The following is a 12,762-nucleotide window of genomic DNA, read 5'->3' on the forward strand; positions in this document are numbered from 1 at the left end:
AATTGCAGGAAGAAACAACAGATCTAAAGGGGTAGTTATGGTTAAGTGGCAAATTTCATACTTTGTCAGACTAATGGAAGGAGAAATCACAAAGTTGCTCTAGATGGCTATTTTGCTGCCATCTAAAAAATGTTAACAGTGCGGCACAAGGCATTTTGCCAAGAGCTGCTATTTCAAGCTTTGAAACTCAGAAAACTTTATGACATTTTAGGGATTTTGGCTTTGAAAACTGATTGTTGCATTTTATTTGCAGGATGATGAAAGATCTGGTAATGTCTCCATGACCTCAGTCTCCCACATTACACAGCAAAATACATCAGCACTGCATTTTCATGGTAGAAAACCAAAAATTTTTATTTGGCTTTATGACACCATGATAGAAATACAGATTTGGGTATAGGATCTAAGATCTTATACAGCTTATAAACAAACACATATTATTCTTTCATAAGACTAAAAGTTTTAGCCAATCTTCATATTCTTTTTAGAATTAGTTTCATCTCACAGCCCTTTTCATTCAGTCCCTTCTCAGATTTGACTGAAACTTTTGGAAATGATGGTAACCTGTACTAAATACAGCTCAGTATGTAATCTTAATAAAAGAACTAAGAAATCCATCACCATCTCTTAAAGATTTTATTCTGTATTCAAGCTTTTAATCCTGGCATTCCTGTGGCTTCTCTAAACGCTTCTACAAAACATCGGAACATTTCCAAGAATAAGTCTCCATTCTTCCCCCACCCTGGCACATTACAGCAGCCCCATTCCTCTCTAGTGTACATAGGACAATCTGGTAAGTCAGTTTCTAAATCAATTATATCAGCCATAAAATATGCCAGTTTCTCAGCTACAAACTGGATACAAGTTGCTTTACTGATATGTGTTATATAGACAAATACTTCAAATCAGATATCAAAGGCTCAGCTACTTGTCTTATGAAAACAAATCTTGACATTCCTATTTGTCAAAAGTAGTTCAATCCAAACACAGTCTAGCAATCAATAATTCTTCCTGAATTACGTTACAGAAGATCATTTTGATTTATACATTATCATCATTATTTACACTGAAGGAAATTAAAATGTGGACAAGCAATTAACACTGAGACAAGCAACACTGAAAAGACCTAAGCCCTGTTTAGTCCATAGTCTAATCTTTAACTAATTGGTTGCAGTCCTTCAGTTAAATCTCACAGAAAATCTTTAAACACTGAGGCAGACAATCCCATTTTAATAGGTAACAAAATCTCTTGAACTTTTTACTTCATTTATTGCCAGCTTACAAGATTTTTGGATTTGCATACATCCAAAACCTATGGTCACTTGGTTCTCCTATAAACACACACAAGTCAGAATTGTATCTACTCTCATTCTCTACACTCTTTCCATAATAGAAAGTGAGATCTTTCTGAGGATAGCTCATTCCATCCTACAAAAGGAGGAATGCACCTTCTGGCAGTTATTTTTTTTCCATTAGGTGAGGAGTGAACATGCAATTCCATAGAGCAGACTTGGACACACAGTTGTAAAAGGCTCCAGTCCAGTAAAACAAGCCTCTGCAAATCCAGGAGAATGAGCCCACGTTCTCAAGGAATGGTCTCGCTCACCAAGTTGAATATAAATCCTTCATGTAATTCTGCAAAGAAAAAGAAATCATGATATCAGATTCAAGGGTCACATTTCAAGGACAATGAGGAATTTCTAGAAATGATAGAGAAAGGAGCATTTGCTCTGTGTGTGTGATTTAGTGACTTAAATTTGTTTCCACCTTGAAAAATGCCTCATCCATCTTCTTGCCTGTCATATTAAAAATCCCTTACTCCACAAACCTTGAAACAGGTGGGTTGCTCAGGCTTGCTCTTATCACTGTCTGGAGTAGGAAGGAGAAAAGATTATTTGATTCCATACTGACAAATATAATGAAAGAAGAGATGACAGCAGAGAATTTCATTGTTTGCTTCCCAAATGGCTCCTGCTACCTCACAAAATAAAAGCAAGACTTATATACGTGGTGAGGGCCTCTCACTCCCACTGTGCAGAGTGTCTGTGCTGAGATTTATACCTGATGGATGGGCAGCTGCACAGAACCATGGAATGGTTTGGGTTGGAATGGACCTTAAAGCCCATCTGGTTCCAACACCCCCCCACCATGGGCAGGGACACCTTCCACTATCCCAGACTGCTCAGAGCTCCATCCAGACTGGCCTTGAACACTTTCAGTGGAGTGGAATCCACAGCTTCTCTGGACAACCTGTGCCAGTGCCTCAGCACCCTTGCAAGGAAGAATTTCTTCTGAATATCCAGTCTAAACCTACTCTACAATTTTAGGTTGCCTTCTGCAGCTTAGGGGCTACAGAAATCCTGTGGCAGAGTTAAGAGTTCGGGCTGAATTTAAGAGTAAGCCAAACTGTAATTTGTCCACCAAAAATTTGCCTCCTGGAAATGATTTTGGTTCTGAATACTGAGCTGTGGCAGTTATAGAATCTTTCTCCATCCTTGCAAAGTGCCTCGAAAGGCATAGTAAAGAATGCTTAGGGTATGTTTTGTTTGCAGTCAGCCTAGAGACATGGAATGAACTGGTTTCTGGCCTATGCAAAGTAGCAGGATTTAAAGTATGAGAAACATGAATCTCAGTAGAAATAAATTTGTGCATATCTAGAGCTGTTCCTGGTATGTGACAAATACACATCATTCACATTTACTTCAAGGAGTCAAAATATGCCTTTCCATCAAAGTAAATTTTTTCTTGCACTGCCCTAGATGAAGTACTCATCTTTGACTAGCTATGTAAAAATAAAAAGAAATATAAATTACTCCATCAGTAATTTAGATTGATCAATTTCAAATATATACTTAAATGCAAGACCTATAATCCTCCATACCTCAAGAGAGAAAGAGCCAAAAAGTTTCACCTTCTACACAGAAACTAATTTCTACAAAGTGCAAAAATGCTCTGATAAAACAATATTTCTCACCAGATGGCTTCTTTTAAAATGAAGTATTTAAAAACCAGAAATACCATGTGAAAAAAAATAAATTAAAATAACCCATCCAGGGATGACATCAGTTTCAGCTCCATAATGAAGCACATATTCAATATTACTGCCCAAGATTAATGGATTTATTCTGCTATGCATACAGTCTTCAGAGAGAGAATTAGGCAGCCTTAACTATCATTTCTCTAGCTTTTAGAGCCATGTGTTCTATGAAATCTTCTCTAAGTCAGTCAATTCCAATCATAAAAAATCTCAATTCTTATTTATCTAATTTATTTAAAAAAAAAAAACTTTTTTCTCTTGTTCCCAAAGAACTGCATCAGTGGTGACCCCCTGATTTCTACAGGGGGGTTGTGCCTTTCCTAGCCCTTGTGGTACCTTGTGGTGGTACCCTGTGTGCTCAGACACACCTTCACGAGAGCAGCATGAGGAGAACGGCCCAGAGCAAAGCATTTCATCCCCACAAGGGATGAAACACATATATCTGCCACACATGGAAGATATAACCCATACCTAGCCACTTCCAACCTGCCTTTTCCTCTCTCCCACCCCCACAGGCCACTCTCACCTGTGAATCCTGACCCCACACGCTGCTGACCTGCTCTGTGGCCATCCCTGCCTGCTCCACTGCCTTTGCAGCATATTCTAGGGTTTAGCCCAAACTTTGGCTAGGATGGGGCAGAGGAGCAAAGACAAACCCAATAACTGTGTTTTGTGCCTTAAATCCACATTCGCTCCCATCCTCATCACCTACAGAGGAGGAGCTATGGAACCTCAGGGCTGTACAGCACAAGAAGACAGCATAGCCTGGACCCATCACACATGAAATACAAGAGCTCTGAAAAGCTTAAAGCATTTTGTATGAACCACTAGAAAAGCTCCACCCCCCATCTACCATCCCCTGCCCGCTCCAGCCACAGGTTGCTGCTGGTTTTTTTCAGTGATTTAACTCCAAGCATTTAAAAGAAAGAACATTTCAATATGTTTTTCTGACAGATAAGAAATTACCTGGATATCAGGAGCTATTGAATTCAGCTTTAATGGTATCAATAAACATTTCTGATTAAATTATGAAATTGATTTTATCATTTTGACCACTATGTTTTTACATCAATATCATCATATGACAGCAAATGTAGTTACCGCTTCCTTATTGATCTTAAACATAGCACTCCAAAGTACTCATTTGACTATATTACAAAATCAAACTTGATTTCCTACAGTACTGTAGTAACTTTTGGCCATGTCTTTATATGAAGAACCATAACAAATGAATTTTCAAGTTATTAAAAGACTTGCTTTGTTCTCAGAAGCTGAGGAACAGTTCTGCTGCATGCGTTTATCAGTTTCAAGGCAAGTTTCAGGACTTAGAGATGTCGTTCTTCTTTTATGTCAAATAATAATCCCTCCTGTTCCTCTTGATGAGCCATCTATCAGGTTTCTTGTGAACAATCTAAACACTATTTATTAACAAGAAGGAACAAAGCGCTATTTATAATGCTCATTCAAGCAGTCCAACAAAAACTCAGAGTTTCTGTAGCTTGGGAGCATTACTCTTGATCTCACCCTCCCCTCTGTCAGGATAATAGCTGTGTGTTGGGCCACTCCATCTCCCCATAACGTTTAATGTTCTGTTAAGAGAATGCATAATTCAAAAGGACCACTGTTTCTCTGATACATGTACAATAGTAAATCAAAGGTGTAATGTGCTGGATATTTATGTCTCAGGGTTAAGAACAAAGCTTGATCAGATTAAAGAAATTTCAGTACTGGGCTTTTTGGCTGCTGTAAATTTCCACAGGCCCTCCCATGTCTGAACCTTCCTAGGCTGAGGAACTGTGAGGCATCTTCATTGACATAAACTGCCTTCATGGAAGAGACACAGTGAGTTGAGACCTTAAGATGTTTTTGTCAGATTGCACTTTTGTAATGAATCTGTGGATCTGCTGGTACATTACCCAAAGTTGTCTTTTCCAAGCAGTCAGTCATGTTTCTTCCTCCATAATTGTAGGAGCATCTGTTTCCAAATGTAGCTAGTCTTTCCAGGTTTTGTGGGCTCAGGGAAAACGGTGGGAGGGGTCAGCTGGAACTTATGCTCTTCTCCCTCTTAAAAGATTATTCCCTAATATTCATGATTCCATAATATTGATTAAAATATTTAGGCCACTGACAAGTATTTGCCTTGACAAACTGTGGAGAACTTGATACACTCTTATCTGTCTCAAGATAAACTATTCCCTGAACCAAGACATCAGCAGAGGACAGGATCTGGTTTTGCCTTGCTTTAATTAAAAAATTAGAAATAAATACAATTGGTAAGCTGCTCAAAAAATATTCACAATAGAATGTCTGTGGGAATGAATGATTTATGTAATGCTGGTTAAATCAGCACAGACAGGCAATGCATTGGCTCCATGCAATGACTCTGGGCCCACTAAGTGCTGCTGTACCAAAGCCAGAACACACTGTACACCACACCTTGCAGTATGGGCTGCTGGTGGCATGGGGGCATCACCATTTTGTTCATTTGGTTTATGCCAATGCTCTTTTTATTTTCTATCCATCTCTGTACAAAATTTCATGGTGCATTTCAGCAGGAAATGCCTCAGTAGTTCATCCATCAGCACTGGAGTTTGACAAACCAGGGATCTGGGCACTCTGGAGCTGGCTGCTCCTCATGACAGATTTGTGTCTGTCGTTTCAGCTCTGAGCCCTTTTGCCAGAACAGCTTCTCCAGATCTTTAAAACACAAAGTCTCTCATTTGTCTGACATTGTCAAAGTCCTTTCTTTGCTTTCTGTCACTGATTACCCTTCCAAAACTACACCTTTACCTTGCAACAGCTCTGACATCACTCAGGATTCTGTATGGAAGTGTAAAAGTACCATATATCCACTGGATCCTTTGGACTGGAAACAAGGCAATAGCTCTGCTGGAGTCAATAAATCCTGTTGATTTATCACCTGTTCAAGATGTAGCCTCAACTGAGGGTCCATGTGTTTTCACTGAGCCATCTGCACCCCGCACCAGAGCTCTTAGGTCAACACCCTACTACCCAAAATCTCCTTGAGGACTCCTGAACTCATACCAGGCACTGAGAAGTTTCTCAGCACAGTCCAGCAAAAGCAAGTTAGGTTGCTCAAGGTACAAAGAGGAATTCAACACCAATTTCACTGCAAGTGAAGGAAAGCATTGGACTGTACAGAAATGAAAAAAACCCAAACCTCTGAAGCATCTATGATGGCTTTTCAGCCTTCTTTGGGAGTTATAAAAAAAAACAAGTGAGTGCTTCCCACTAATTTCTAAAACATTCTGTCTCATGTAGGCTCTTTGAAAGGTGCTCCTTTTAAAGTTTAACTTTTATACTTACAAGTATTTACACCAATGAAACGTGGAAGTATGGGTATCCTTGCTCTACAGAAGCAATCAGCTGGGGTGCCATGAGTCATCTCACCTCATCTTAGCTGACTAAAAGTTCACAGCATTTCATCTCATCTCATCTCAGATAGTTATATGTGCTCCAACTGTTAGAGAAATTTCTTCAGAACATAAATCATCCCATACACAAGGGACTGCATTAGGAGGATGAATCACCGAAGAAAGATGGAATTTCAGTGACTGACTTAAACTAAAAACTAATCTCTAGACAGGTAAAATCAAGAGAAATAATAATTTTCCTAATCTCAAAAAAATAATTTAAAAAATTTAAAAAAATAAAAATAAAAGAATCTTGCCACAGAATAGAAGGCAAATTTTTTTCTCTTCAGTCTCACATTGATACCTGAACCATTAGAACATTTATTCTTTGCTGTGCTGCCACCCTGCTCTGGCAGCTTCTCAGCATTTATCACCCAGGGAATGATTCCAAGATTCCAAGGGTTCTCTGGGCAAAGTGATAAAATTGGCAATTTCAACTCAGATCTGGGTTCTGAGCCCTGATCATAATTCACCACTCTTTTTTCAAACCAGTTTTTCCTCAAAAAGTGCCAAAAGACCTCTCTGCTTCCTTGGTACTTTACAGACCTCTGTTCTTGGGCCAGAAGCAGCTCATATTGCCACTAGCTACAGTTTATCAAATCACAGATTAAACATTTCCATCCTCAGACTCCGTTCCCCTCACTTCGGCATTCTTCCCAAGCACATAACTAAGTTAAGTAATCACATAACTGAGGAACATAAAATGTATTTTGGGATAGACTGGGCACAAGCTCTAAATACTTCAGTTTCCAGGACCTACAAACAGAAGCTTTATTATTGTGCTTTCACCACTACACCTCTGATGCTCAAGCAAGGAAATAAAATATCTGACGTTCCCTTCCCGGGTTAGCTGAGGTTAAACAGGTGTTTTTGGTAAGGATTGCAGTTACATTTTGATTACACTAGCCCACATTCTTACATCACATAATGCAATATGATATACCCAAATGGATGCTTCAGTGCCAAACTGGGGCCCCCAGCTTGATGTTGTTCTAATCATGTTTTTCATTAATCCCTGTGACCTCCACAAAGCATCACCAACCAAATACAGGCTCTCACAGCTAAGTGCTGGATTTTCTTTAGAGGGTATTTTTTTCTATCTCCCTTTTACTTCTCAGCTGTGCAAAGTAAAAGAGAAAAAGGAATTTTCAAATTCGACTGTGAGTATTAAGTCTGAGGTTGGTCTGAACAAAAATATACCTAAGGAACAAGTTGATTGCAGTTGGATGGTATGTCTTGTCTGGAAACCTGACCTAGTCTTCAAAAGGAAATCTCTGAACATCTTTAGAGGGCTTTGGACCCAGCCTCTCCTGCAGGAATGCAAGCGTGAGGCAACCTATGCTGCTTTATAAAGAACTAATATTGAAGGGGAGGCTGGAGGGAGAGGCCAATTCTTGATCTCATCCTGGAGCCACTCCACAGACTTCAAATATGGCCAAATTCTGTCTCCAACCACACCCTGGCAACCTCATTTCCTTTATTAGGTTTGCAGTGGCTCTATCTGGGGGGAGAATTTGACCTAGGGGACCTCATTCTTTCCTGGCTGGAGGCCATCACCTCAGGAACTGGGGATCTCCAGGGCTTTGGACTCAAGAGGAGTCAGATTTTTTCTATGAAATTACATTAGGGACACTGGTGGTCACTGGAGTCTCCTTATGTTTTATGCAGAGAAATAACGTATTTGACTAGAAAACAGAGGTCTGAAGTAGAGTGTGAACTGGAGAGATTTCAGCTTGGAGAAGTTTCTCTGGCAATAGGGGGAGCAGCACAGAAACTACACAGCCTGTCTGCTTTTTAGCTCTGTAGGTGGATTTTCACACACTCTGGAAAGCATTTGACAGATGTTCATTATTATGCACAGCAATAACTGGTGTATATTAAAATGAGCTGCTCAAGAGGGGAGGAGAGAAACGATGCACCTGTTTATGCACCTTCCCATCTACTGCTGTTTCTTTGCTGAAAAAATAACCATTAATTTATGCTCATCTTCATAAAAGAAAAATACTTTGAAGAAGATTTTCCTCTGGCAGCATGGGCAGCTGAAGGCCATTTCAGCCTATCTTCCAGGTACCCATTTTTAAATTCACCTCTGAATTACACTGTGACCACTTGGAGCCACCATGCCAAAGGCCAAGGTACATCAGATGCATTTTCTGCATCCTGCCCTCTCCTGTGCTATCACTTACTCAGTCCCAGCAGAACTCTTCTAGCATCTCCTTCATAATGTCCTGTTTTTCCCTGACAAAGAGCCATTACATACAGTAGCCTTTTCATTCCTCAGTCTTTTTCATATTCCCAACTTATACTGCTTCAGAGTCACCCCTTTCATCACTCTTCCTCATTTCAGCATGCAAGCGAAGCCCAGGCCATTGAGAAACCAGATGAAATTTACCATTAACTCCCACGCACTCAATATTTCTCCTTTGCCATCTGTATTTTGAGGAGGCAGCAAGAGGAAGGAGTTCTGTCCCACCTCTGACATCAATGATGGAAGAGTTACTGCCAAGAGTTACTCCAGGCTCTGTGCTTTGTGCAGTGGTCTCTACACACAGACCCTTTCAGAATGACTGGGGCAAGGAGGAGTGGCTGTGTTCTGTCTCTTGAACCCTGGGAGCTGCTCCAATCAAGGCCATGGCAGAAACCCATGCTGTTTGCAACTTCCCTGCCTTCCAGCCCTTTCTAGAATATTCTCCAGGGCTCAGAAAGGTGCTTAGACCCATGGAAAAATGATCAATAGGTAAAACCAGGTGAAACAGGATGGAAAACCAGTCAGCAACCTCAGACTAACTATTTTAGGAGTATTAAAGAGCTAAGGGCAGCTTCAGCAAACAGATTTGCTGTGGTAAAGGCATAACAAAAACCAGGCTGCCCTTCCCAACTCTACAGCAACAAGAAACAGGATCCCTGAGCCATCCTGTGCTATGCCTGCTGTCCAGAGAACCCTCTGCCCACCAGACTGGCACTGGCGATGTGCATGGGAAGACAGAATTTAAAACCTGGCCCATCAGTAAGCTACACAACCCATAAACACTGTGGAAAATTTGCCTGTATGTAGGCTTTTCACGTTTCCTTAATCTTCTTTTCCTCTGCCATGTGAACCAGAGATGGGCAAGGAAGGAAATCCCACATCAGCAGCTTGAACACGAGCCTCTAATATCAGTAAGGCTATTTAAGGAGTAAGGCTCAGGAAGGGTGTCAGAATAAGACTCCATCTGGATTTATTACTTCATACTGTTTCCAGATACTTTTCTATTTCATCCACAACAGATTATTCTTGACACTTTTAGAGGGCCCCTGGCCCATTTGCTTATTGATCTGATCTTTACTAGCAATGAAACTAGAATTTTTTAGTTACTCAACTTCTGGAGAGTTAAGAGGATACCCTTTTATAATATTCACTGAAACTGCTTCTTGGCTAAAATATTCTCTCACCAGTGTTTTTCATGTGTTCAGCAACATCTGCAGGATGTGGAAAGAACAGAAACAAACCAGATGTTGCAAAAGGTAGTGACACTGAGAAACAAAATTATTACAATACCTTGTTCAATTTTTTTGGTCCATCTTATGCCTTCATACATCAATAACTTTTACTGCTGAAACAGAGACTGACTCGTCTAAGTTCTCTCTAAACAGATTTACAATCATTTGTAAAAATTGACATATACCTCTCATTAAAGCCAAATTTCCTTTAGCAATTTCAGAGGAAAATAGATTAAGGGAATGTGGATATTTATCTCAGCCATCAACATTTATTCATTTAGGTAATTATCACTTCATTACGCTGTCAAAGGGAGCACGCAGGGAAATTCACCACCGATGAACCAGCCACCACGGAAGTCCTGCACCTCTCATGTGAGTTTGGGGTGCCAGCTCATGCCCTGGCCAAGCATTTGTCACAATGACATGACAAGGGCCAGAAGTCCAAAAAAGGGTGCGAAGGGAATCTCCTGTGCTGTGCAACTGAAGAAGTGCAGCCTGATCCAACAGCGCCCCCAAAAGCAAACCCAGAGAGAGGGAGACACCAACACCCTCCCAGCCCATAGACCCAGCCTGCATCTGCTCCACAAACTTGCCATTTCACTTTGAAAGCCGTTTACTTGATCAGAAGAAGGGAAAAATAAAAATGGTAAAAAATTTTTTAAAAAAAGTTTTAAAATTAGAAAGTTTAAAAAAATCATTTCAGTCTCACAAATGCCTGCTACGGTGCAAAAATCAGGAAGGTCTGTAAGATTGGGAAAATTTTCCAGTTATTTTAACTCAGACTTTAGGAATTTCGTAGGGGGATCAGAAGACCTGTAAGCCCTGCCAGATTCTGAAGGAACAAAGTATAACCAGATTAATATATAAATCTTATTAACTAAAATGTAGCTGAATACAGTCATTTGTTATCAAAGTCTTTCGATTGTTTAACAAATTGCAACATTTTGGTCTCACGGGCTCCCTGCCAAGTTGAGGCCTAATTAAGGTGGTTGGAAATGAATAGTGTTCTAATTAGTTTAATTACAATATGATGAATTATCAAACTAATTTTTAAAAACAATGTGCAATTAGCCTTTTAGCATTCAACCCGCATTTTCCAAAACAGGAAATGAAGCGGAACATGCTTGTTTTTATCAGGAGACTGGAGGCTGAGCCACCCCAACACGGGAGATGCCGAGGATGCAGTCAGACATGCTGCTCCTCTCCTCCTTTCACCCCCTTCAGGCTTTGGACATTGATTCTAACACCTTTGGCCACATCTGTAGGAAAGCAGGTTGCTCAGTCCAAGGATGGACCAATTCTACTTTTCAGGTTCTTGACCCAAAGTTTTCCCTGTTCCTCACCTTAATCCTTCTCTTCATTGGAGCTGCACAGAAAATTTTTAAGTGTTACATGCATGGCCACACTGGCTTGCTGAGTTTTTTTGATTCTTGCATTGCTAAGCAGTGAACAATCTAACTCCTTTGCCCACAAACCATAAAGGTGTACGAGCTCCTACCTACAGCACAGAGGAGCTTTATGGCTGCATCCACTAAGTCTGTGCTTAATACCAACTGCACAAAAAGCATTTTCCATTTTCTGGGTGTGTTTCTTTTTATATTTATCCTCCCAAGGCAGTTTTCTCCCTCTGGCTACCAACACCACTGTGGCACTCCCCAATGCAGGAAACCTTTCCAGAAATACTCTTGCACCTGCATAACCTCAGTAAAGTTGCACCCTTGGAAGTGAAAGCACCATCTGGCCCTACTGTGGAGAGGTTCATTACTGAAGGAGTGGCCAAAGGTCATCACCTTTCATTAGCACTGCCAGGTATATAAGCAGAGTTTGGCTCAATTACAGCATACCTCACTGGTAAGCAATAGAAAAGGAGGAATTAAAAAACATCGGCACCAACCACTGAATGGAAGGAAGGAGCAAAGAAGTTCTTTTTAATGACATGAATCCTTTAACAAATAATCAGGTTAAAAATGATCCACTTGGTATTCTGATGAAAATGGATTTTCTCATCCTGTGAACCAGAAAGAAAATGTGGCAGTAAAATAGCTTTTGGCATGACTTAATTATCCCCAGAAAGACTCAGGAGCCTGCTCCAGTAAAGCACTTAAATGCATGCCGAACTTTAAGCACATGGGCATTCTCAAGGGACTATTCATATATCTAGAGATAAGCATGTGCTTAAGTGCTTTGGCAAGACACAGATCAAATTGAAGTCTCTCTTTAGGGCCTGGAGTCACAGCTAACACATCTGGCAAGCATGACAAGAGCTCGAGATGTCCTGTCCACCTGGGTGCTTATAAAGTCCCCATTGTCCAGACTATCTAAGTGTTTCCCAATAAATGAAAATAATCAATCACTGTTTCCTTGCTTCCTGACTGGCACGTAGGAAGAGAATTTAAATAGGTACGTGTATCTGTAGATTAAATCAGTTTACTAGAGGGAACCAAAACAAGGAGATGAAGTTGCCATATGTTTCTGCTTGTGCTGAAGCTAGTGGTCATGCTTGTTTTTCCTGGAAATTTGTTCCACAAGCTTAGTCTGGATATCGCCAGAGCCTTCATTTATTTGTCAGCAGTGGCAAGGATCCAGTAGATGAGGCTCTTGCAAGAAGAAAGGACTGCAGGGAGCACTGGCCTCTCAAGTAGTGTTCAAACATACCAAAGGGTTGAACTCTCAAAGAAAGGGTCCATCCAAAAGCCACACACTGAGGAGCCACTCCAGGCTGTACAACAGCATATTGCCTTGAGGACTTGATGATGATTTTTGGAAGAACACATCGTCCTAGACCCAAAGTCTAGGCATGGCTGCTCAAAC

At 40.6% G+C, this 12,762-nt stretch overlaps 1 long non-coding RNA gene across 2 annotated transcripts in view; it reads right to left on the reverse strand.

Moving 5' to 3' along the window:
* Nucleotides 1-369: 369 nt before the first annotated feature.
* The window catches only part of LOC131577523 (uncharacterized), a 155,956-nt gene continuing 143,563 nt past the window's right edge, over nt 370-12,762 (reverse strand). The window contains exon 3 of one of the 2 annotated variants that reach the window (XR_009277229.1): nt 370-1,635. This is a non-coding gene — a long non-coding RNA (uncharacterized LOC131577523). Of the gene's footprint in view, nt 1,636-1,735; nt 1,870-12,762 lie in introns of those variants that run through there. The other variant, XR_009277230.1, reaches the window with a different exon arrangement.

Source organism: Poecile atricapillus, chromosome 3 (genome assembly GCF_030490865.1).
Source record: "Poecile atricapillus isolate bPoeAtr1 chromosome 3, bPoeAtr1.hap1, whole genome shotgun sequence".
NCBI lineage: Eukaryota > Metazoa > Chordata > Aves > Passeriformes > Paridae > Poecile > Poecile atricapillus.